Source organism: Urocitellus parryii, chromosome 4, assembly GCF_045843805.1.
Source record: "Urocitellus parryii isolate mUroPar1 chromosome 4, mUroPar1.hap1, whole genome shotgun sequence".
Lineage (NCBI taxonomy): Eukaryota > Metazoa > Chordata > Mammalia > Rodentia > Sciuridae > Urocitellus > Urocitellus parryii.
This window is the reverse complement of record NC_135534.1, coordinates 180,690,463-180,695,737: the sequence shown is the minus strand read 5'-3', so window position 1 is coordinate 180,695,737 and position 5,275 is coordinate 180,690,463.

The following is a 5,275-nucleotide window of genomic DNA, read 5'->3' as shown; positions in this document are numbered from 1 at the left end:
AGAGAGTTTGAAGTCAGGACCCCTAGATAGCACTCTGAGGAAATCCCATGCCTGGTATTCTGACTTTGTGGTCTTTATATTATTTTAAATTACAAATGTATTTGATAAAATAACAATTCCATGGAAGGTATGAAGGAAAAGTCTTAAGGACTTAATTTGAAAACAATCCTACCATGTTGCTGGGAGTCATATGAAACTTTTATTTAACTATCTATCTAACCTATATAGATACAAGTTATGATTTAGTCATCTCACTAAACATTTAAAGAGCATGCCTCTTAGTTCCCAAATAATCCCATATCCTGTAAAACTAGTCAATTATACATTAAGCCACCAAAGTGCCTAAACCAGTCTCCTGACTAGGAAAAAGCTTGGGAGACTATGTACCAAATGACACAAACCTCTTCATACAGTACCAATGATGATTTACATCATCACTATTATCAGCAGCAGGTATCTCCATTAGAATTATTCATTTCTAATCTATGTAGCATGGTAAACCAAAGACTTAGTGAGGCTGGATCTCTATTGATTTTTGCCTGCTGTCTTCCTGCTTTGACCAGTAATGGTACCCATAGTTCCTTAAGAACCCACCAACCTCCAACTGCTAATCCATGTGATTTGGGTAGGAATGGAAAAACCCCTTCCACTTCCAAGCATGGGCATGGAACCCCAACCTCATCAATCACAATTCCCATACTTCTAGGTGTTGTGGTGTCTCAGAGACAACAAATGATCCAAACCAGGAAAATTGAACTAAAATTCAACTTTTACTTTCATGAAAAAGCAAGGTCTCTCACTAGAATGCTAAGCAGTTAAAATGCTCGAAGCCTTGAATGCAATGAGAGAATCTTTCACACGATTCTGAATCCCAGATCCTACTGTGCCTTACAGTACTGCTGAACATTTCAGTGACTTGAGCAGTTAATTCATTCTTGCTTAAGGCGTTTCAAATGAGGTTTTCTTTCCTTTGCTCCATTAGAAATGACTTTATGGACACATTGATTTTGCATCCCTTTAAGCATAATAATAGCAAACAAAAGGGAGAGTAGGCCAAGGATGGGAAGAGTGTTTAAAGGATCCCTGTGGCCATACTAGCTCTGGACATATTAGGCAGTCTTTCACCCACGAGCATACATCTTCTGTGCCTTCTTCCTCTTTTCTGAATTGCCAGATTTGAGGGCTGGTGCGTTTCAAGGCTAACACCCACCGTCAGACAGATGGAACTGAGGGGGACAAGGCAGAGGCCAGGCAAACCCTGCCAACTCATTTGGCCTCAGGCCCAGCCCTACTCCATAACTACCATTGCTGTCATTATCCAGCTAAGGCTGGTCCGAGTCCTCTTTACTGTCAGATTCTCTAGGCTCCTGAAGATGACAGTGGCGTTGAATCCCCTGAGTCCTGCCAGGCCTGGGGGTTACATATGCCCATCACGGCTTTGTACCATCCATCAGATATCCCTTGGTAATAAGGCAGGCTGAAGCTTTCACCCCTCCCAGAGGCTCCTGTACCACAGGGATTGTCAGGGGAGTGTTTGGAGCAGCTGTCACCTGCTGATTGGCAGGCTGATGTGACTGGCTTGCTAGGTGTTCCCTCAATCCTCTGCGGCTCTGAGTGGTCCAGTGCCTGAGCGTCAACTTCCAAGAAAAAGAGGAATTTTTCTTGGTTCCTCCTCCTCACTAGGTCCATTTTTTCATTCTGCATAGAGTAGTGATCTGAAATGTAATGTGACCATGTCACTTGCTGGCTTATACTTTTAATGGCTTTTTCAAGCGTAATGCTCAAGGTCCTTCATGATCTTGGTCTAGACTATGGATTGACCCCAAACCTCACCATTCACCAGCCACTGTGATCTTGTCTCCTACCAGTCATTCCAAACATGCCAAGTTTTCTTCCATCAGTGCCTTTTATTTTCCCCATCATGTCTGCCTGAGTTTTATTTGTCCTTCAAATGTCAGCTCAGATACTGTTTCATCCAGAAACCTCCTCTTCAATTCCTAAGGGAGGGGAGAGGAAGTAGAGGACCCCTCCTGTCTGCTCTGACAGCACTCTGGGTTCACCTCTAGACCAGTAAGTCTCATACTATGTGTAGTTACACATTTATAGATGTGCTATGATGGAAATGTTTTGGTCCCCTCCAACTTAATGGCCCATGTAATAATAGTAAGAAGTGATCAAGTTATAAAGGCAGAGTCCTCAGGGACGGTATGAGGAGTGCGTTCATTCTCTCCCCCACCCCCAACTTCTACCATGTGAGGGACACAATAAGAAGATCCTCACCAGATTCTGATGCTTTTGTCGTGGACTTCCCCAACTCCAGAACTATGAAAAAATTAAATTAAATAACCCAGTCTCCAGTATTTTCGTTATAGAAGCACAAAAAGACTAAGGTAATATGTGATCATAGACACGAACAGATTGAAGATAAGGAGTTATGTTATTTATCTGACACATACCAGGTACTTAGTTTGTTTGCTTTTTTTGTTGAATGAGGAAATTAATGGCATTATACATATGTTTTGGTTGCTGTGACCAAATGATCTGATCAAACAAATTTTAGAGGAAGAAAAGTTTATTTAGTGCTCGTGGTTTCAGGGGTCTGAGTCCATGGAAGCCTACCTCTTGCTCTGAAGTGAGGCAGAATATCATGGCAGAAGGGCATGGTGGAAAAAAAGGAACTCGGGACATTGCAGTGAGAGAGAGAGACAGCTCCCCCACCATGGACAAAATGCAAACCCCAAAGGCATGCCCTCAATGACCCACCTCCTTCAGCCATACCCTACCTGCCAATAGTTACCACTCAGTTAATCCCTATCAGAGGGTTAATCCACTGACAAGGTTAAGGCTCTCATATTCCAGTCATTTCACCTCTAAACATTCTGTCATTTCTCACACTTGAGATTTTGGGGAACACCTCTTATCTAAACCATAATATTTTGTTCCCTGGTCCCCCCAAATCCTGCACATCTCACAATGCAAAATATATTTTAGTTCATTTCCAAGAGTTCCATAAAGTCCAAGTCCCAAATCTCCTCTAATCCTCAAGGCAAATTCTCAGCATGAGCCCTTGTAAAACTCAGAAGCAAGTTACATATATTCAATATACAAAGGCACACAGTAAACATTCCAATGGTTAAACAGGGGATTCTGTTTTTAGAAAGAAGGGATGGGACCAAAATAAGACCAAAATCTAGCTGGGAAAACAAGTTCTGTAGCTCCATGTCTAGCATCTGGGGCACATGGCATGCTGATGTTTTGTGCAAGGGGATTGTGTAGCTCCATTCCTATGGCTTTTCTGGGTGTAGCCCACATGGCCTCTCTGTTAGCTGTGTCTGCTCAATTCCTGCAGCTTTCCTTTCATAGTACTGGCATTTCTTAATCTCTGGGGTCTCCCCTGCAGCTTTGGCTTCCTTCTCACATCTCCACCATTACCCTTTCAGGGGTAACCTCAGGGACTCCAACCCTGGGGCACTTTTCCTGGCTTCTCAGGCTTTCCTTTAAAATCTCAGTGGAAGCCTCCGTGACCTCCTAACTCCAGCATCCTGCATTCTGGCAGAATCAGCACCACGTGGTTGCTGCTGAGGTCTATCTCCAGCAGCCTCCTGGGATCCTTGTTGCAGCAGCCTCTGAATACCTGGGTGGCTGTACTTGGTGAAACAATTTCCTAGGTCCCTCTCTGCAGGCAAAGTGGCCTACTGGTCTCTCCTCAAAGGAATTTTTACTTTTACACCTTTAACCCTGAGATGGGTATGATCTTGGTTAATTCCTGAGATGCCCTCAAACCATCTTTCTTATTGTCTGGGCCAAGTCATTAGCATCTTTTTAGTGGCTATACTGTCCTTAATAACCACAATTTCCTTAGCTGCAGTTCTATTCACAGTTTTCTGGCCAAACTACAAGTTTTTCAAATCTTTCTGTTTTGCTTTCTGCTTCTGATTATCACAATAAACTTGGCTAAAAGCCACCAGAAATACCCATGCCACTACCCAAGTACTATGCTGCCTAGAAATTTCTTCCACCAGATTAAGAAGCCCCTTACCTTTAAATTTAGCCTCATAGAAAGTCTCAGGATGTGGGCAAAATGTAGACAATTCTTAGCCTGAACATAAGATGAAGGACCTCTAGTCCAATTTCCAGTAGTGTCCTCTTTCTCTGAAACCCTACAAGCCCAGTTTTTCCTATCCACAGTCCTATCAGCATTCTGGTCTTCTGAGTTCCCACCAGAATCACATATTAATCTCCACTTGCAACAATTCTAAAACTTTACCAAATCGTTATCTTTAAGCTTTTCAAAATTTCTCCCACAAATTCCTAAAAGCTTCAAAAGCTTCTGAACCACATGGTCAGGTGAGTCACAGTAACAAACCCACTCTTGGTACTAATTTCTGTTTTAGTCAGCTGTTTCACTGCTGTGACCAAAAGACTTGCCAAGAACAATTTTAGAGGAGAAAAAGTTTATTTGGTGTTCTCGGTTTCAGAGGTCTCAGTCCCCCAGTGCATAGATGGCCAAGGTGCTCTGTTGTTCTAGGCCTGAGGTGAGGCAGAACGTCATGGCAGAAGGGCAGGGTGGAGGAAAGCAACTCGAGACATGCAGCAGGAAGGAGGGAGAGAGAGAGAGAGAGAGAATTGACTGGGGGGGGGGGGGAGACTGTGGACAAAATATAAACCCCAAAGACATGCCCCCCAATGATCCACCTCTACCTGCCTATAGTTGCCACCTAGAAAATCCCTATCAGAAGCACTGATCAGGTTAAGATTCTTATAACCCAATCATTTCAATCTCTAAACATTCTTGCACTATCTTCCAAGTGAGCTTTTGTGGGACACCTCATATCTAAACAATAACAGTATATATATATATGCCTTCCTCCTAGAATTAGGGTAAAATAAACAGCTAAATCGGGGATATCTCACTTGAAAAAATAATGTTACTGCTGCCTTCTGCTTACCTGCAGGAGTGCCTGATTGAACGTGAACATGGAAGAATTGGAAATGTAGCTCAGTGGTAAAGTGTGTGATTTGCATGCATATGTAGGAGGCCCTGGGTTCTTTTGAAAGAAAGAAGGAAAGAAAGCAAATGAGAAAGAGAAAGAGAGAAGGAATGAGTATATGAAGAAAAGAAAGGAAGGAAGGGAAGGAGGGATGGAGGGAGGGAGGGAGGGAGGGAGGGAAGGGAAAGGAAAGGAAAAGAAAAGAAGGAAAGTGATCATAGAGTGTTCTGTCTGGGACATAGAAGAGAAGGAGGACCTCACCACTCTTTCCCTCCACTTAGTAG